Raw genomic sequence first — 22,200 nt, 5'->3', positions numbered from 1 at the left:
GCTTTATGTTTGCTGTCAGTTTGATGGTACAGTTGTTATGAAGGACAACAAAAGGCGTCTGTGATTGCTTCATGTATATAGGCGTGGGGGGTCCTGGATTTAGGGGCTGTTTTGTGCATCAAGTGGAGAAGTTTCTGAGCCGTATTGTTTATGTTCCTGTTTGTGACTGCACATAAAGGCAGTTTTAGGCTGTGATGGTGGAGCAGCATGTCTGAGGCATGAGGTGCAGCCACGCTGAGACATAGGGAGCACCACAAAAGATGGGATTAGTGTGGATTCATTGTGTGGGCTTTCCTGAGTGGGTAGGGCTGTGTGTTGGGGTTTTGAAGATCTCATGCACCCACCCTGCTGCTGTCCAGAAAAACACCACATCCCTGTTAGAATAAAGGTCCTCATATAATTTCTCTGTGTTATGCTTTGGGCATCGGCGCCCAGTGGCGTGGTTTTGGTGTGAAACGGGGTAAAAGTAGGCTAGATTTCATGAGTATTTGTCCTGCCTTGGTTAAAAATAACGGCCATTTTAAGCCACAATCCTGTGGCTGTATTTCAGCGTGCAGTTCGAATCTGCCACACGCACAGACGTTGAGGTTTAGCCCAGTTTTATTAAAACCCTGATGCCTTTTCACCTGCGTATCACAAAAATGATGCCTAGTGGGTGTGTGAGGATTCAAATGGCTCACAGTATTTAAACTGGATCACACAGATGTGGTGTTTCAGAAATTTCACAACACTGCTGGCTTAACTCTGCGACAGTCTATCCTTGAGTTAAAGAGTATGACTCTTAAACGTTTGTAATAAGGCTACACTTGTCTTAAAGGACACCTGTTGCACTCATTTTCATTCTTTGGAGTCACAAAGAGTCACTTTTTATTTTCAGTTCAGAAAAACCCTTGTCTATCTCCTATTAGCCCTTTACAAGCTCATCACTGAACGCTCCATCTGAAACAAACTCCTTAAAATCCAACAGTTTTCTGATTGGCCAACTTAGGGGCTGCCTACCGAGGGGCTGCTGCCTGAACTTTCTGACTGTCCTCTATCTGTAGAAATCCATTATTTAAAGCACTACTGAGATTTTATTTTCCTTTAAAATACAACACAGTAGGTTTAACAGGAAAAAAAAGGCCTTCCTTAACTCAGTTTCATCACAAAGTCTTGTATTCTCTAACCTGCCTAATAATGATAAAGATTGTGAAGTTATAGTGTAATAAAGCTCAGAGAGTACTAATGTTTAAGAATAGATAGTAATAAAGTAGTGGGAGTAAAAAAACAAAAAAACATTAACATTTATGTTTCGAATAGTCAACCAATCATTCATACCTGGGTGGGAGTGGGCTGTATATAATAAGCCACACCTGCTCAGCTGCTTGTGTCTGTCTGGGTTCTCAGCCATCCAAGTCATGGTAATCCAAGCAACATGGAAAGAAAAGTGGTGGGACTTGTTTAAAGCCCCTTTTCTATTAGAACCTACTCAGATTGACTTGCTACAGTGTCAATGGAAAATTGTACTTAGTAGTCAGTATAATCTTTTAATGATATAAGTTTGCATATGGTAGAATACTGCATGTAATCACTTGTGTTTTGAAGTATATAGTTGGTGGCATATTGAAAGAATGTCTCATCCTAGGAGGTCTGTAACATTCCAGGGTGTTCTGGCGTTCACCCCCACATCCTAGGAGCATGGGAGAGGTCGTACCTTGTCTTATTGTTTTACGGTAGGATTAACGTAGCTATGTCAGTTTTAGTCTAAGTGCTTTTTTACATATAGATGAACTGTTGGATTTTCCAGACCAGCAGGTTAAGGGAAGTCGTTTATGGGGTCACACTCTGACACACACACACACACACACACACACACACACACGACACCTCCACATCCAATGTAAGGAACAACACCCACTGAGTATAAATAAAGACCGGGGCAGTCTCTCATTTGGTTAGTCTCTGAACCTCACTCTTGGTGTGTGAGTCCTGGTGACTGCCCTTGCTAGCAAGAAAATCTGTGTGTTTCTCCTCTCTGATTCTCTGCTGAAGAAGTGTTTTAGAATATATCTCTTAACACACAGTTTTTAGGGTTTTTCCATTAGGTCACATTACTGGGTACCAGGTACTAAATTAATACCTGCACAGCCGGGTTCCAAAGCGTTGTGAGCAGGTACTAAAATATGACGTCATCAGACTACCACCAATGCCAATTGCAAGCCACAGATTGGCTGGTCAGTAGCAGCCCTCAATGAGTTCACAAAAATAAAAACTGCCATTTTTTAAACCGGGAAGCGAGGAAATGTTTACAAAAAACAGCAGCGAGGTTTGACGAAATGCCGCAGACTGAGCAGCAGGTATATCGTCCCCTCGATGTCCACCTTTGTTCTAGCATTCATGTTGCATACTAATTAAGTCACGGGACGCTCGGCCACGTTGCCGACCACGCACATTAAATGGTACTAGATTGTAATGGAAAACGAGTCGATCTGAGTAGGTACTAATGGAAAAGGGGCTTAAGTTTCCTGAAGAAGTTTGACCTCTCATCTGAGAAACCTCTTTAGTTATAAGACCAAGAGAAGTAAGATGGCCTAAAAGAAGGTTGAAAGAAGTCATCTGTGTCCACTGTGAACAATCAGCCTTGAACAGGTTGCTTATGACACCAGCTGTCTGCCATCTACAGCCCAGTTTTTAGATCCACTCACATCTTGCATCCACATGATCAGTCATATGATGGGGTGAGGCAAGGTCTCACACTGGTTTCACCCAAAATTCGTGCGATGAGGCACATGATTAATAATGAGCCAAAGACCCTCTTAAGGGGCAACTCCCACTATTGCTCAAATATCTGGAACTCTCCACCATTTGATCTTAGAACTGAAGAAGCTTCTCGGATGAGCGGTGAAACATCTTCAGGAAACTTAAAAAAGTCCAGCCGCTTTTCTTTCCAAGCTCCTTGTTAAGACAAACATCTAAAGAGACAATCTCCATGAGGAGAATGGGCAGACTGATTGGAGCTGCAGAAGAGCATCTCTGAATGCAGAAAATGTCGATCATTGAAGCAGATGGGCTACAGCAGCAGAAGACCACAATAGATGCCACTGTCAGCTAAGAGTTTAGATTTAACAAGGGCTCAAAATGGGACAATAAAAGACTGGAAAAATGATGCTGCAGTGTTAGGATGGGAGGGTCAGAATTTAATGTAAATCACATAAAATCATGGATCTACCCTGACTTGTATCAACAGTTCACGTTGCTGCTGCTGGTGTAATGGTGTGGGAGATATTTTCTTGACACACTGAGTAAAGTTGCTTTCTTGAACATTACAGTGAGTTCACTGTCCTCAAATAACCTCCATAGTCACCAGATCTCAATCCATTACACCACCTTTGGTATGTGGTGCAGCAGGAGATTTGCATCATGAATGTGCAGCCGACAAATCTGTTGCAACTTTGTGATACCATCATGTCAACATGGACCAGAATCTGACGAAGCTTTTTGGATGAAGAAGGCAGTTCTGACAGCAAAAGTGGGTCCAACCTGCTACTAGCAAGTCGTACCTAATGAACTGTCTAGGAAATGTATCTGCTGTAATATATATATAAAGATCCAGCCTCAGAAACATGAAACGTAGCTGCTGACATTTGTTTTAAAAGATGTGATTTCTGTCGAATATGAGTATCACCCCGAGGAAGTCAGATTCAAAAATATTTCCTATTCCTCGAGTAAGGAATGGAATTTCATTTGCATTGCTATAATTACATCAGCTCTTGGCTTGTCTGACACACTGAGACCTTGTACCTCTCACTGGAGCTGTTTTGCAGTAAACGGTGTGTGTGTTGGACTGTAACTTGGAGACCTGTGTGATTTCCAGCCAAATTCAAAGTGAGCCAAACTCCACTGCAGCAACTGCACACATACTTAGAGGCCCAGGGATGCACAGAGGTCTGCTGTTATGTAATCTGTGTTTTTCAGTCTTGGAAACTGGAACAGATTAAAGTAAAGCAGCTGATTCTCCTGAAAACTTTACTTTCCTGCCAGATTCGGCTTTTCTCTCACTTAACGGCATGGTTATTATCAGATGACATCACCTTCCTCTTTGGGAGTGTGCAGCCCTGTTTGCATTCTCTCTTTCTGTGTTGTCAGTGTGTTTTGATAGGCACCGAGACTGTTTAGAAATACGTTGATGAGAAATATGAGTCAGGCACTAGATGCAGCATCCATCTAACTGTAAAATAGTAAGCAATTTAGCCCATCTTACTGACGTTATCAGTGGTGCCAAGAACAGTGTTTTCAGACCACATTTTTTCAGTAATGTGGAGCCATTACTCATCCAAATGTAATGAGATAGCATGAGTTTCCTTCCATTAGTTGTTAGTTATTGCTTGGTGATATTAATTGTGTGTTCACATGGACTTCTCAATGAACAATGATGCCTCATTGGTATTTGTTGCACCTATTTTTAATATTTGTCAGCACAGTTGAGGTGGCTAAGCTATCATTATAATATCATTCCATTTCTGTGTTTTTTACTGCGTTGCAGCTTATCCTTCTCTGTATATAAAAGATGGAAGTGGCATCCGGGAAAAATGAAGCCAACATAGAAGTTCTTTAAACCGAGTTATTTTAATGTCAAACAGAAGGGCCAGTCCTCAGATTGCAAGAAGGAGAGTTGCTCTTGTATAGACGTTTATGGGAAATGGCCATTGTGGCTCCCTTTCTCTGTGACCTCAGTGAATACTTTCATGATTACTTTATGGATTCAGTTACTAGTTTTAGGTCTTTCTAAATAAACATAAAGTCCATTTTGTAAATTATCAAATTAAAGACAGCTGGATTCTTCAGAGTATGGTCATTAGCTCACTGAATTAAAAGTACAGTGTTGCAGTGGTAAATGGAGTCTTCTTCACACACTAAGGTTAATTATGGAGTTCCACAGGGTTCCATGCTAGGACCTTTTCTGTTTATATTATAGATGTTTCCCTTAGGCAGTAATCATTCGAAGTTATAGCATACATTTTCATTACTATGCAGATTATACCCAGTTATCTGTCCATGAAGTCAGATAACACACACCAATTAGTTAAGCTGCAGAAATGTCTTAAAGATATAAAGGTTCATGGGAAGTCCCTCAGGAGCCTAAATCTATTGCAGCATAACTCCGGAAGGATTGAGGGTCACCTGATCCAGCCCTAACTATAAGCCTTCTCAAAAAGGAAAGTTTTAAGCCTAATTTTACAAGCAGAGAGTGTCTGTGTCTGAAATCCAAACCGGGAGCTGGTTTCAACAATTACACCGTTAATTCTTGCAAATGACAAGGACACAGCTTTCCTGTCTTTACGCTGACACATACTGAGACGTTATAGTAAAAAGGAGGTCCGGTTTTAGTCATGCTGAACTGACCAGACTGAAAACTTATAGCAAACATACAGAAAACGTACTCTTACGTCCGTGCTCTGCACATTCTCCTGTGATTTGAGCCATGACACAACATAATAGATACAAAACATAGATCCACCAGGGTCACTACAGTTTTATCCAGATAAGTACAAAGTTTTACCACATCGATAGTAGTTTATTGGTCATCTTCTTAATAATTTTACTGTTGCTGGCAGATTTGAGGTCAGTGTCCTTAGAAAGGAGTGTTGTGGGGTGCTTTCTGCTGTGTCTGGCTGTTATGTAACAGTATTGGTCACTCTAGGAAGTGATGTCATCGACTATGCTTGTAAAATATACATTTCTAAAATGAAAAGTTTTAGAACGCAACATGATCCAAGTCAAACAGATTCCAGCCTCCTCTCAGTTCACCAAAAGTGTCTTCCTTTGTCACAATGTAGCTTTTCGAGCTGCTCTTCAACCCACATTCAGATGGAAAACAAGCTGCTGAATACCGTAGCCGGTCAGCCTTTGCATTTCTACACGCAGAGGACATGAATGCATGCTGTAGCAGAGTGCGGCGAGTATTGTCATGCGCTGCTTTGTTTACAGCAGTCCTCATCAAAGCAGGACGGACCGGCTGGATTAGAGCTCGTTCTCCCACAAGAGTTCGATGCTCCACACAGGGGGCCAAGAAGAGGGCAGGATGTAAAGTTAAGTCTACTGGCTTTATAGACACAGAACATACAACTATATACTTTACTTGCTGATCTTATTATCTCTGGTTATTAGCTGTGCTCCCATTTCTAACACGTCACACCATAGATCTGATAGCTCTGTGTGGTTGGATGGACTGCAGCCCTCCTGTGACCTGGATGGATGATTACATGAGATCTGAATATAATATTAAGCATGGAAGCTTATGGATGTTCCTTATGAGGATATTTTAATAAACCAAGCAAATATTCAGTGATTTCAGCTAGTCTGATTTAAAAATGTTGCGTATGTGCTGTTTTATTTTGTCTTTAACGTTAAATCTGTGGGGGTTTTGGCTTTTGGAATACCAAAATAAGCAATTTGAAGATGCCATCTTGTGCTCCTGAATACTGGTGTTGACAATCTTTTGTTAACGGGGGCATCAACCTGGATTTCTTGGTGCCGGAGTTTTGATTAATGACCCTGGCTGCAGAGTTGTAACCTAGATACCAAAAATACCAGTGACATGACAGAGGAGACGCTTACTTATGTAGGACTGATTTAAAGTTGTATCTGTGTTTCTTATGTTTAAGAGGAATTATCCTCAATGGAAAGTCCAAGGACTCACCAATCAGTGTTCAGATGCGTTAAAATCTCCCTGCATTCAGACCCTGTGTTGCAATCAGTCACACTGATGAGCCGTTTCATCCACAGTTAAAGAAACTCATATCTGACCTCTGGTTTTAAAACTGTCCCATACACTTTTTTACTTTTTAAATAATTGGCTGCAAAAGTAGAAATTTATTCCATTTTGGGCAAGAAAAAGGTTTAAGGCTGGTTCTAAAACTGAGTCAGTCCTCTACGGTTGCAACGATTCACCGAATAACTCAATTACACAAAATCCTCGATGCAAATTCTTTGCTCTGATGCTGCGTTTAATCCACGACTCTGTAGCATTCAGTTGTCACCATGTAAACATGACCGCTTCACCCAAATTTTTTGACTAAAAAACAGACCTGCAATAAGCGTATTTAGGAGCCACCACATGTCTCCACAAAAAGACTGATAACAGAAGAGCAACAGTGGCGTCTGCACATATGTAGTAAAGAACTAAAAGGTGGAACTGTTACTGGGAAGGTGAGCTCAGGTGGAGTAAAAGAAAATGTTTTTTCTAGCATCCAGGGATGCGTTCGTTACTGTAATTGCCATCAAAACTTGCATTGGGAAAAGGCTGACAGCAGGCCTTCAACAATCCACCACCTGTACAACGAGCTCCAACGTGAAGGAAAAATTACTTTTCACGTGCTCCCATCCACCACCGTTTGTTTTACACTTTCAGTAAAGCTATAGAAGTTAAAATAAAGATGTATATATGCAGAACTGTCAATGTAGTTTGGCAGTTTTCTGAAAGCCGTCACACTTTTTTTACTGCAGTGATACCTGCAAAAAGCAGGGCCGAGTCTAAAGGGGGGGCATGGGGTGCACCACACCATATTTATTTAAAGGCTTTAGTAGTCTTATTTAGATTAATGTAAATATAAATACATTATTTAAATAGTAGTAATATTTAAAAAAAATATGGGAGTTTTAGTCTGGACACTGAATTATTATTAATTATTAAGATCTCCACCATCAGAACATCTGTTTTCTGCAGCACTGAGCCACTGGTACTTATATAGAGCTTTTCTACTCCAACTAAACAGTCAAAGCATTGTTTTTACTACACGCCTCATTATCCATACACATAAATACATGCTTTCTAATGATAGCACACACACTGTTAAACTCTGATGGATTGCACGAGGTTCAGATGCTTCCAAAAGCACTCTGATGTGCAGATTGAGTGAGGTGTGGATGGAACCACCTACCTTCCTGCTCTGCTCCTGAACTAATACAGCTTTTGGTGCCTTCTGCCTCTTTTGACTGCTAACAGTTAGTTATGCTAAATGTTTATTCATATAGTGTGTGGTCCAGTTTCGGTGAGTGAAAGTGTTTGTTTGTTTGTTTTTTACATTTATTTGTGTATTTCTTTTATTTATATGTGTGTCTGTGCATGCCCTCATAAAGTCTATGCACGTAGCTTGTTAACTAAGTTCTCACACTAGTGGCTACGCCCGTTTTTTTTATACTTTAATCTAGGCTTTATTCTTTGTGTCAACTCTGTTTACAGTATTCACTTATGTACACATATGTATCTTTTATTATCAACATTTCTTCCCACCAGAACAATACTTATTCCTCAGCATAATTAGTCCATGTCATGTGAAAATATTTGAGAAAACTGCTTAACGCTCTTGCCTCTGGAAACACTTCTTACTTTAAAGCAATTGCTTTCAGCTTCTGCCCACTCATATTTAAATGTTTAAATAAAAGGCTTCAAATTTTTAAAATACTTTCTAGTATTAAAGCAGCATATCCAGTTAGGACCTACTTCATCTTTCAACTCTTGAACTCCACCATGAATTCCAGGAGTTTATTTAAAAAGTCCCTTAAAAGACAGAAAAGTTTTTTTCTTTTCTACACATTTCAGAGTTTCATTGAAGCTTTGGCACAGACGCCAGACTCTTACAGCTGCAGCTTTTATATCAAACAGAAAACTCAACTTACTGCTTTTTTTTTAATGTGTGTGAGTCACTGAATGTTTTTTTCCCCCCATGACACACCTCTCTTTCTGATTTCCCCTCTCAACGCTAGCACCCGACATCGTTTATGCCCCTAAATGATACACGGATGTAAACACACCCAGGAGGTCCTGGGAACCTTGGCTGCTGTCAGTCACATCGACAGGTAGACGTTCAGCAACTGTAGTACGGGGAGCAACTTCAGGGAGCAGGAGGTGAACCTTGTTCCACTTTCCCAGGTTCTCCTGGAGAGATGAGTCACACTCGGCAAACAATGTGTTTGGTTTTGCTGTCAGCTTACCTCAGGCGTGGAGGGAGAGAACAGACGCAAACTGTTTGACTGACCTACATTCTGTGTTTATGTGTCCTGCCACTGTGCTGTGGAAGGTCTTGCGTTTGAAAGGAAACATGCCTACACATTTAATGAGCCGCTTTCAGAATTCCTTTGTTGAGCTGACAGAGGCGAGGTGGAGCGGGAGACGAATAGACACCTTTTGTTTGCTTGTAGTATTTAAAGCTGAAGCCCACATGCGTTCTGGTGACGCTCGTGTCAAATAAAATGAGTAATCGGGCATGTCTTAGCAGTATTGTCATAAGCACAAGGAGCCGCTGTTGGTGGCCTTAACCCAAGTTCTTAAAAGCTTCAGTCCCAGATTATTTAAAGCTTATTTATTTTGTTGTAAAGTATTTTATCACTTCAGAAAAGAAACAAGCTGAGCCACTCAGCACAGTACCTGAACACCTTGGCTTCCGGGTTGCTTTTAAGTAAAACGGTTTTATTGTCTCTCAAATGTGTCTGTTCACATACACAATTATGGTTGGACAGAAACGCTCCGGTGCAGTCGTACAAAATCCTGACTGTGTTTTGCTAGAAGCAGATGACGTGAGCGTTTGGAGGATGGTTGGCAAGTGGGCCGGAACAGATCAAAAATAAAGCATGAAAAGCACTCGGGGACTCCAGTGCTCACTTTTCATTGTTTTTAGCATTTGGTTTCACCTCAGCTCTTTGTATGGTGTAACTTTGCATTCAGGCCAACAAAAGCACTGAGACCCAAAGAGTGGCCCACAGACCCACCGTACTACATACTTTGTAGACCCCCTCCATCTGACACCAGAGCTCACTGCAGGCAAACGGGCCATCCCCAGATTGGAGCGGACAGCGAACACGCCACCTCATGAATCCAGCTGTAGTTTCTGGGGGATCCAGTAATATTTACATATCAAATGGTTCCATTAACATGTAGGCAAAGACAAAATTACCATGTCGCATGTTTCTCATGCAAATTCCTTGGTTCACCTTGAAGGTTTGTAAGAGTGCCCTAAACAACAATAAAAGGCACAAAACCATTTTACTTTAACAATTTTGCTGCTATTGTGTAGTAAGACTAACACATTTGTTTAAAATCATATTCACTTTTTTTTACAGTGCAGAAGATAGGTCTTTCTTTGAGTCTGTGTGGAAGGAGAGGGGGTAGTTATCACTGACTCCAGCCCACACAGAGACCTGTGATAAAGAAGCCTTTCACAGGACTCCCTGTGAAAAACTAAGTACACCTCAGTTTTCAGTAACTTGTTAGGAGCACATTTAGCAGCAGTGAGTTGAAGTAATGGCTCTCTATATGACTTCATGACTTTCTCACATCACTTTGGGGGAATTTTGGCCCACTTCTTCACAGCGTTGCTTCAATTCATTGAGGTTTGCAGGCATTCATTTATGGACAGCTCTTTTAACATGGACGTCCGTCAGGTTGCGGTCTGCCCATTGCAGCGCCTCGAGTCGTTTCTTTTTCAGCAATTATGTTGAAGATTTTTCACTGTGCTTTGGATCTGTTACTGCTAAGCTTCAGCTGTCAGACGGGTGGCTTCAGATATGACTCTAAAATACTTTGGGATACAGAGGAGTTCATGTTCAACTCAATGACTGCAAGGTGTCCTGTGGCTATAAAACAAGCCAAAATTATCACCCCTCCACCACCGTGCCTGACAGTTGGTATGAGGTGTTTGTGCCAATGTAGTGGTGCAAGCCATTATGACCAAACACTGTCTTTAACTGCGTGCTCATAGTGAAAGTGCCAAAGAGAACTAAACATCAAGCACCGCTTGAGCCATTGTTAACAGTCTTTTTATTTTTGGCAAATACCTGCAGATGAATTGGCTTTCTCAATTACTTTAGTGGGTTTGCAATTGAAGACATGAAGAACATTAAAGTAAATGTGGCATATTTATGACAGAAATTTAAACACACTTATGGAGACAGGAATGGTATGTGCCCAGTGCCTGAAATGAGCTTAAAATAATACACTTCAAGGGATCACAAGCAGAAGCAGATGGTGTTAAAAGGTAACAAGTGCAAAAATACCACATTATAGAAAGCCACAAATGTGCAGTTGCATATTATGTGACAGCATTGCAGCTGAACAATGGTGTGTTGTCTCTCAGGTTGGAATAGTCAGGGACTTATAACCTTATTTTTCAGTAAAATGACTGCCTGTAGCCGCATTATTGACCATCATAAAGCTCACTGATGGTTGCACTGTACATCTCAACAGCATTATCATTTACTCACATTATTGTAAACTTGTTAATAGCAGCCCGCACATTCAATTTTCTTTCTTTCATCTTTGATATTAAAGTAGGTGGCTTTGGTGCTCACTGTCAGAGCAGATCTTCCTGAGACATTTCCATGAGATGGCCAGAATGCATGGCTTTGCTTTGCAGGTGTTATAAGCCTTAGAGGAACAGCAGCTTATGCCGTCTGGCACACGGAAAAACATTAAATGCACCTAGGCTGGGTAATGATTGCGGTCAATATACATTTGCATGTGGAAAGAACTCAGACCAGATGAATGACTGTAGAGTTTTTTTCCTGCAAATTAACATAAAAGAACGTAATAGCTACGCTTGTTGTGGTTTCAACTTATTTATTCTATATGAAGTATTTTCTGGATAATCATGTGGTAAGCAGTTGGTGTAAAACATCACTGTGCTTTATTTCTCTCTGTTGTCTTACTGAAAGGCGAAAAAATACCAAAATGCAGTTTTATATGCTGATCCATGCCCTTTGCAACTTAAACATCCTCATGCTGTACAGATGTTTTATTTCCCACAGCAATGAAAAGCCAATCAGATTACAGCATCCAGCTTTGACATCCATTTATGACACAGAGGAGCGGGCGGTGTAACACGTGTTGAGTTCACGGTGCAGTTTAATGATCATTAAAGCACTGCTAATGAAATATTTATGGTGTCTTGCCAGTGCCAACTCTCTCCATCACTTGCTCATCAGGGGTTGGAGGTCAGCTGCTGTCTGCCTGGCAACACTCATTAGACTGATTAAAAGTCCTCGCAGAAGGTTAATGTAGTTTCACTCCCGCAGTGTCGCTAGCCTGCGTACTGTCAACGCGTGCTTCGCCAAATGAAAAGTTGTTTTAGTAAAGAGGTGAGAGGAGCGGCAGGCTTTTTAGCTTTACGTGGAAACACCTTTCTCACACGCTGGTGTTTTTTTAAAGCCAGGGTGAAAGCTGCCAGTCTCCAGTAACAAGCACGAGCACGTCTGGGGCTCGCACACTGCGCTTAGGTGTGACAGGACTCTGACACCTCGTCTTCACTACCTTTCGAGACAGGTTGTCGCTCAGGATCTCCAGCTGTCAGTCTGGACGATCACTCGGAGTTGGTGAAGGCTTGAGGCAAGGCAGTAGCTAATTTCCGTCGAAGTTAGTGTTTTCAGTGACATTTAAAGTTTTTATCAATAAGCGTGGCCTTTAAATGAAACCTGTAGACTGAATTTTGTGGTATTTTCAAGCACATTCACCTTATTTCCCACTCAGGTCTGATGGGGAGCCTCAGGCACTGTGATCCGGCTCCCTTTTGATGTGCTGACTGTCCGTCCCTGGGGTGGTTTTGATTGCCTCTTTACTCCCCTCCTATGTAAGTCAATAGGAGCCAGCCTGCCATCTGTGGGAATTGATACCTCTGCTGAATCATACTATTAAAGTGCACCTCCATCTTTCCACTATCTCCGCCTGCACCCTCTCACCCCTCTCTTCCCCTCCCCCTCTCCCTACTGAAGCTGTGTTGAGGGGACACGTCTTATCTTACTTCTAGAGATGCAGGAGACGTGTTTGCCAACTGGGGCCAAGGCCGTGTTCAAGCTGGAAATAGCACAGCGTTACAGAAGTCTGAGCGTTAGTGGTGGCGGTGAGAAGATGAAATACTAACGAGTCAGATTTGAATAATCATTTAAAGGCCTCTCGGATGCCAGAACGCTGCACAGCATTCCCTAATGTGACAGGATTGTAGCGGAGACGGGGAAATCCTTGCTGTCTCGGCTTTAATGACTGCAAAGCCAGGAAAAAAAAGAAATGCTTGTAACACATTCTTATGAATTTGATTGGTGTATTTCCAAACTACCTTTTAGTGGTCTCACTGAAAATAACCTGACATGGTGCCTGGATAGATTTGAAAACGGCGTTTTCGTCTGAAAACGCTCCGCGTCCACACTAGCGTTTTCAGTCATTTTCACAGAGTTGTGCGTCCACATTGAAACGGCCCAAAACGCTTACGTTCCAGTCCTGTGCATGCGCAAAAGCGAGTGAGAATTAAAGAATTTGAAGAAAAGCTATCTGGAGCATGTACAAACTGATATTAATCATTTTTAGGGCTGTCAAAATTGAGAGCAAACAAACAACTGCTGTATGATGCCGTCCGCTATCTTTGTTTAATTGGTCACATGACTGCATCAAATGCGTCATCGTTTTAGAAAGTCTGCGTTTTGAGCACCCACACTGTGACGGGACAGAAATGTATTCGTTTTCAAGAGTGTTTCCAAAACGCAGCTTTTTTCCTTGAGGAAAACGCCGTCTCAGTGTAGACGGGAGGCCAAAACGAAGAGAAAACGATGCGCATTAGTGTGGACGTAGCCACAGACAGACAACCATTCACACTCACTCCCGCATTCACACCTATGGGCAATTTAGATTAACCAATTAACCTATCCCCACAAAGTTGATTGTGAAATTTCTTTCCTTGTAGATATTCCACAAACTAGCTTGTTGCAATGTTTTCATGTTATTACGGTGAACTAAAAGTGCCAAATTCTGCCACATCTCAGTATCATTTGCTTCTGTTTCTAGTCACATGTTTATTATAGTTGGGTTTGGACTGTTGACCATTGGTTCTCCATTTAAATCGAGGCTGTAAGTATCTGAGAAACAATAGTTTGACATTTCTCACAATAATATGAAATCTCATAGGAAAAATGAGTAATTGTTACTAGCAGGCCTAAAGTGCATCTGCATGACTCGTAGAAACTAGCTGAACCAACACTCATCTTGCTCCAGTAATTAATAGAAAACTAATAGAAAAATTTCTGGACATCACACTACAGTCAAATGATTTCTTGTGTATGCATACTTGTTACTGTAGCACTGTCAAACCTTATATAAATGTGGGGTTTGCAGTCATTTGTTTGGCTGGATTGGAAGAAGCTCCTTAAACAAATGTTTATTTTTAGTTGGGATTAATGACAGCCTGTAAATTGTTACGCTCCTCATGGTTAGCTTTTTTTTTCTGTTATTCTTGGAGGACAGTTGTGAAAACACTGATAGTGACTACAGAGGAACAGGAGTGGCAGCCAGCTGACACCTCCCGTCTCTAATGGAGATACAGCGTGAGGAGCAGGAGGGGATTTTGTGCTGCTGCTGACTTGTCACTGGAGCTCACAGCAGGCTCATCCTGCTCCTGATTAATGGAGCTGTCTGCTGAGCCTCGAAGGGGGGAAGAACAGCGCTGTTTTCCCATTCCCTGTTTATTTGCCCACAACAGATGGGCCCCCCAGGGCCCCTGGCTCGTTTACACCTCTCCTGTATTATGTCCTCAGCATCCTTCATCTTAATCAGTGAACAGGTTCCTGCGCAGAGCCACCTAACCTACAGGTGACCTCTGTAACCTGTCCACCTTCACGAAGATACTAGATACTCTTAAAAACAACGGCTCATTAGTCCGATATCCTCGGGTCTGACTGCAGCAGGTTTTCCTCTTTCCCTTTTCAGCCTTCACTCTGCTGGAGCATGACGCACAGACAGAATGACATATCTGCTGGTGTGTTGTTGTTAAGACCCTCGAATGCAGGGTTTTTTTATGCCAAGGTTAGACTTCGGGTGCAGCGCTCATTTATAATGAGTAACATAGAGGGAATATATAAGTCCATATGCTTTAAGTTCTTATAATACAGTGTTATGTACAGCTGCCTGTCTGAATGAATGGGAAGAGAGTCAAATCTGCAGTTTTAAAGGTCACCAAAATGTAAAAACTGCATTTGTTGAATTAATAGTGAAACAAAACCAAAAGAAAATTTTTAAGCTTTTTGACGTTGTCCTCAGCATAAGGTTTGGAAAGCTTATCTTCCCCCACAGGTTACACCTCTACTCTGAAAAACATGAGAGGAAACTTTTATAAAGGCAGTTTTGTTACTGGAGATGGATGCAGGAAATATGTCATGTACCTGCCACATTTGATGTTAAAGTATTTTCCCAAATCACATTTATTTATAATGGAGTTCTTCAAGTGACCGTCTCTTCCTGCAAGTAGTGTCATTTGACCAATGTGTTCATGTCCTTTGTTGCTTGCTGCTGTTTCTGGAGGTTGTGAAAATCTCATTTTTTGTAAAATGGCATGTTTTGCTGTTGGTGCCGCAGCTGTGACAAAGACACGAGTGTTCGATTGTGTCTGTTTTTACCACTTTTCTATAACTGAAGAAGCTCAGAAGTTCCAGTAGTTTGAAAAGATGATAGTTTGCTATTGTCCTGCTGGAGGTTTCTTCCTGTTAAAGTGGAGTTTTTCCTTCCCACTGTCACCAAGTTTTTCCTTAACCTCCTAGGACCTGCCGTCCACATATGTGGACATCACATTTTGGGTTATTTAGACCAAAATACTCAATGTTGCTCTACAACGGCCTGATATTCACTTACGAGGACATTATACTGCTACTGTTCTATCAAAATTTTAAACGAATATCCTCATATGTGGCTCTCATTTTTCTTAAAAACAAAAATAAGGTAAAAAAAAATAAATCTTGTAATTCTTTGTTTTTACATTCATCGGGCCCCAATATGCCCAAATATCAAAGAGAAATTAAAAATGCATGCCGTGGAAGAGTTTGGGTCTTAGGAGGTTAAATGTGGTTGTCTGATTGTCTGGGTTTCTTTACCTTACAATATAAAGCACCTTCGGTTGTGATTTGGCGCTACGTAAATAAAAATGAATTGAACTGCCAGCTGCTAATACTGGCTTGACTGATTGTCGGGGTGCACTGATCTGAAATGGCATTCAGTTACCACTGATGCCTTTTAGTTACTGGAAGTGATCGATGAATGTCATATTAACCTTCAGATGTTCAGTGATGATCTGCCAGCTCTGCTTATAACCACCATCATCATCACTGCCTTATCGTGTTCTACATGAAATGATAAACAATAAGATATTTAAAGTATCAGTAAAGTATTTATCTTATTTAAAGTATCAGTTAACACTGAAATAGCAGGCACTGCATATCTTACACTTGTAGAGCACAAAATAGACAAACAATAAAATCCCTCATAATGGGGAACACTTTAACACATTAATTAAGACATATTAAATCCTAGTGTAGTGCTGCGATTGGCTGGCAGCATGTCCAGTGTGTACTCTGCTCTCACCCTATGACAGCTGAGACAGGCTTCAACCCCCCTGCGACCCTGAATTGGGTAAGTGGGGGAAAAAAAAATGGATAAATCCTAGTTGTGCCTTGGGCACAGAATAGTCAAGCGCTCACCCTGAATATGAATATAAAAATCATTGACTCCTGCTCATTGAAAAGAAGGATTTACTGCCGCTTCCATCACATATGCTGGTAAACTGATTATGTTTGGATCACAATAAGCTATCTAATGATATCACATAGCCTGAGTGGGGTTAATAATGGGTTATGAAAATGAAGGCCACAAATTACACATTTTTTAATATTTGCTTTCAGGTAATAAATAAAATATTTAAAATGAGACTCAAAGCTCAAAGGAAGAGCAAATATTCACATGTGGGAATCTGAAACAAACAGTTTTTGTTTGTTCTCAAATTACTGATTGAAACTTAGAAGGGGTTCGTTTAATTCAGGGAAGCCGTCCCCTCGTCTGCTCATGGACCGTTTTGAGGATTTTCTCATGCAAGCATCAAATATCCACGATTTCTGTGTGTTTTCTTTGATCATCACTTGTAAATTCAGCAAGAAGAAAAGTCCTGATTTGACCGTAGCCTGCCACACTCCATAGTTACCATTTTGCTGCATTCAACCAAGCCCTGATTAGCACCATTCGCAAAATGAACTGAGACTTCAAACAGAAACCAGAAAATTTCTGTTACCAAATTTTTTTTCTGGTGCAGTTTCTACATAGTCATATGCAAATGCAGCTGTTTAGACGTTTATACACTCATCGTGTGGTAAACTGGGGCTTTTTGTGATTTCTTTGAACTGCTTTTCCAGGGTAGAGTCATTGTACAGATTCTACATCTTTTAAAAAACAAGAGGGTGCATGTTTGAATTTATTAATTCATTAAATATTTTCTCTAATCCACACAGTGTCAAAAGTATAGATGTATACAAGCATTCCCATAAATGTTTCATTCAACGTCCCTTAGCAAGTTACACCTCAGCCAGACCCTTTTGGTAGCCACCAACTTCTGGCCTAATTCTGGCTGGATGTTTGACCACTCTTCATGACAGAATTGGTAGAGTTCATTTAGATGTGTTGATTTCCTGGGACCGACACAGCTTTGAAACACAGTCCACACCAGCATCACTGTCCACACAGTGAAGCCAGGAGCCGACCAAGAACCAAGAAAGACGCCCCTGCTCCAAAGTCGACACCCTCGTGGTTGACTGAAACTGCTCACACCGACAAGCCAAATGCTTTCTGGAGAAGTGTTTTATAGCACAAGATGAAAATGGAGGTAATTGGCCACAATGAGGCATATGTGGAGAAATAATGTTGAAGCTTTCAAACCGTAGAGCACTGTACCAGCTTCAGGCATGGTGGTGGTAGCATGATGCTCTTGGGCTGCTTTGCTGCCAGTGGTACTGATAAATTTCACAAAGTGGATGGAATAACGAAGGGCAAATTTGGTGAAACCACCTCCAAATTCTTCGTCACCTCAAATCAACAGCTAGATCGTTAACACTTGGACACAGCTGGATGTTCCCAAACATATATCAGAACAGGTTTAGGAATGAATAAAGCAAGCTAAGACTACTCTTAAATGCCGAGTCTGTGCCAGGAAACTAAACCAGTTAAAAGGAACTTTTCCAATTCTGCCAAGAAGAGTGGTCAAATATCCAGCCAGCATTATAGTAGACTGTCAAAGCGTCTGGTTGAGGATCAACTTGCTAAGGAACAGTATTAGTCAGGGTGTTTTTATATATTGGAGCCTGTATGCATACTTTTGACCATGTGTGGATAACAGAAAACACAAAATAAATTCAAGCAATCACATTCATGACCATGATGGAGTGTACTAAACTCACAACTGTGTGTTTACAGACACCATATAAAGACATACATTTATTTCCTACATGGTGACAAGTAAACAGCTTTTAATGTATGTAATCCAAACATGCTTGCAGTTTTCTTTGTAAAGACTGACACTTTCTGTCCCCGAGGATTAATTAATGAATAGAATTTGGCTGTGTTGCAGGTGCACTGAAAGTAGTAAGTTGCTCCATCAGCCATCCAACTCTCACAGTTTTCAATGCATTTAGTATTTTTAATGTGTGCCAGATTTTTTTTTTGTCTGATTACATTTATGGACTTGTGAATCTAATCATCAGGTTCTGCCAAATGAGACAAATTCAGCACCAGGCTGGAAAAATGCCTCGTCTGTGCTCTGCCACGTCTCGTGAGCCTTTCATTCACACAGCAGATTGTCCGCGCTTGTCTAAGATTCACGAGAAATTGTGCACATCTCGGATCAAGGCGACGGTTTAAAACTCCCCATTAATTGTTGTAAACGCACAAATGGAATCTTTTGTTTCACACTCGGATTTGGAGAATTGAGCGGGCCTCATCCTCCCGTGGTGACATTGGACATTGTTTCCTCTTCCTGCTGATGGCTGTTGTTCTTTTCACTATCGTAGAGAAGCAGGCTGGGACTTTTTTCAGTTGCTGCTGATTCACCACAGATTAGATTGCTGTTCTTATGTGTGAGATTGCTCAGTTGCACTGTAACATTACACGAAGCCCCGAGGTGTAAAGGAAGTTCTCTTTTTTATAGCTGTTTTAACAGCAGCACATAAAGAAAAAGACTCTTTGATGTGTTGGTTTACTTTGATAAGCCGTGTCCAAAGCATTCGTGACAGATTTGGTGAAACCCCAACAGCTGATGTTTAGTAGCTTACTTCCATCGATCATTTACCCCCGAGGTTAAACTCCTGCTACTCTCTGACTGATCTTGGCACTTTTTCGACTTACTGGCAAGAGAAACAGATGCTTCATTTATGGAGAATTAGCAGCATCTCCAAATGTTAACTGATAAAGGATTAAAAAACAAGCGAGTAGAGTCCCTTCACTGCTCAGATGCTTTTGTCCTCTCAGTCTTACCCCCCTCCCCCGTTTTTCTTTCCTGCAGCATGCATTCTAAATATCACCAAAACTCTCAAATTCTCACCCATTTTAGCAACTATTTAAGCTGCCAAATGATTGAGATAAAAAAAACTGTCACAGAGGCAGTTTTGTTGCTTTATTGCAGAAGGAAGCAGCTTAAACGCTTCAAATGCAGTCAGATTTTCACAGAAATGCTATTTAGCTGTGTTGCTTTTCAGTTGTTATGTCAGTTGCAAGAACACCAAAGTCTTCATATTTATATAAAAAAAAACTGTGAGTAAAAGATAGACAAAAAACATCCAGGGAAATCCATCTCCCTGCTTTTATTTCTTATATTATGTTGAAAACAAACACTACTTTTCTTCTTCCACACTCATGAAATGTGGAATTTTTATGTTTTTAAACATATTTTAACAAAAATACCTTTTTGTTTAAAAATTCTCTTTAAAAAGACCTTTTGCTAATAATTTCTTCATCTTGTCCTCAGATGTTGGTATCAGTCAATTTTGTAATATTAAAGTTTCAAAAACAAAACAATGTCCAAGCTTGTCATATTCAGCTTGATTCAGTTTTATTTGTTTATTGCCAAACCACAGCAGCCTCAGGGCACTTTATATTAGAAGATAAAGACTCTGTAGCAATATACAATCCACTGATCAGGAATTTAGTGAAGGTGGGAAGAAAGAATTCCCTTTTAACAGGAAGAAACTTTACCAGGCTCTAGAGATGAGGGGGAAAAGGACAGCAAGACATACACGCTACAGGAATGAGTATAAAAAAAGTTAACGACGAGCAGTACAGGGTGAGAAGAGATGCATGGAAATGAAGTGCTCAGTGCATCATGGGAAGTCCCCCCAGGAACCTGAGACGCAGCATAACTGAGGGATTGTTCAGGGTCACCTGATCCAGCCCTAGCTATGAGTTTTATAGAGCCTGCATTCTCATTTGGGGACATTATATTTGGGCTTTTCCGTACCTCAAACTTCATTGTGTTCTTTTAGCCTTTGTGCCCATATTAGGGCATAATATTAAAAACAACAACAACAACTTTTTATTCAAACATGATGTTTATTTTTTAAACTTATCAAGTCCAACTAATCAAAAACCCAAACAAGAGCTCGGGTCTCAGGAGGATATCTAAAAGGATCCTAAGAGTAGAGAGGGCGCCTGATCTCCTGCAGCTTAACATATTCACCATTCTTTTGTTTTTTAAGAGGTGGAACTTGTATTACATACATAAATGCATACACAGGTATGAGATTAGTGGTAGAGACATATGCCTGCTGTAAACCTGTGGTTATAAAAACTTTAATTATTTGGTGTTAAAGGAACTTAAAGTTGAATACAATTAAACAAAATTCAAGGCACTTGCTTAAACTCCAGGACCATCTTTTACTCTCTTGCTGTTGCAGAATGAAATGTGAACAACATTGAAGGAAAGCTGGATTTACTGACTTAAAGCTGGTTTATACTTCCTTCCTGATTCATTTGAATAAAATTTTGTGATGGCCAGAAAACAAAACCCACCCTGGAGTACCCGCATGCTTCACATTCCTCTGCACTTTGGTTACGTAGAGCACGTTCAGTATCGTCTCTGTTGGGTTCTGACCAACATGATTGTGGTGCTTCTCACTTTGCCTGGATGGGCTGCCCAGGTATATTCTTGCATCATGTTTCACTACTGTTCGGCTGACCTGGTGACTGTTACGGTTGTCCTGCATGTCACTGCAGAGAGTCTCTCCCTTCTTATCTACAGAAGTCCTTGTTCTGCTTTGGAAATCTCTAACCAGAACCTGCAGGAGGTGAGAAGTGGTTCACTTGCTGTTGTGCCGAGCTCTCTGAGGCTGCATAGCAGAACAAGGACTGCTGTCATTTCCTGCTGTTCAGCTCAGTGGAGTTCAGGGGAAATAGCTTTTTTAGTTTATTGCTGTGCTGCTACTGCCACAAACTCAAATAAGGACAAATAATATGAATCATCTAGACTTTCCAAATTTTAGAACCAAATGGAGCAACTTCTGATCAGCAAAGGACTCACTGGATGGAGTTAGCAACCCTCAAAAAGATTTCACAGTTTTTCAGCCTTTTTTAAATGAGGGGGTTCAGTTTGCATCGCATGAGAAATTTGGATGTTGTAGTAAAACTGCTAGTTTAGCCACTTTTCCAAACTCAGCGTATACCAGCTCTGTTCCTGAGGACTTAAAAGTGTGTGCTTTGTGGACAGTAAGCTACTTAGCTAAGCAGATTATGGTAACAGAGCAGAGAAAAAAAGTTTTAATCACTTTCTTACACTTTTTCTTTTGAGTTTTCAAAAATGTAGAAATAGACGACGTCCTTGAACCTCTAAATGTTGAGTGTGAGTCTGCTAATAAAATGCTTGGCAGAGTTGCTGTGTCCACTTACTGTATATATTGCGAAAATCTATGATTGGATAGTTTGGGGGAGGGGTTTAGGAAAGAGCCAATTAAGAAAGAAAATCCAGAAACCTCAATGCTGCGTGCCTTCATTCTTGCGTCCTGACGAACGCCGTGCTCGCAGCTCATCATATAGCTCGTCGTCTTTGTGTGTAATGCCCTCGGATGGCAGTCTAGCCCACCTCGGTTTAATCCCTTTGGCCCTGAGCCAACTCTAAATGCACAGATTGCCTCCTTTCACAGAGACAGCAGCGTCAGCAGGGCCCCGCCTCTCCGCTGAGCCCCCCCAACCGAGCAAACTCCCCCTCCCCGGGGGTCGCCGTCTCTCATGTCCTGAAAAGGAGGTTGAACCTGTGGGGAGCCTGTGGGTAACTGTAAAGTGGCCTGGTACTCATCAGCTGCTGGAGGTGTTTTGTCTACAGCTTTTTCATTCATTTACTCTGCAGTGTGAGTGTGCCTTTAACATTAAACAAGCAAAGGCCGACTTGT

At 41.1% G+C, this 22,200-nt stretch overlaps 1 long non-coding RNA gene across 2 annotated transcripts in view; it reads left to right on the top strand.

Moving 5' to 3' along the window:
- Nucleotides 1–22,200, top strand: part of myca — a 39,518-nt gene that overhangs the window by 4,406 nt on the left and 12,912 nt on the right. The window lies entirely within an intron of this gene.

This window comes from Haplochromis burtoni, unplaced genomic scaffold (genome assembly GCF_018398535.1).
Source record: "Haplochromis burtoni strain Fernald_Lab_line unplaced genomic scaffold, NCSU_Asbu1 Contig_58, whole genome shotgun sequence".
Classification (NCBI taxonomy): domain Eukaryota; kingdom Metazoa; phylum Chordata; class Actinopteri; order Cichliformes; family Cichlidae; genus Haplochromis; species Haplochromis burtoni.
The sequence above is the reverse complement of the archived record's forward strand: the minus strand, read 5'-3'. Positions and strand labels throughout refer to the sequence as shown.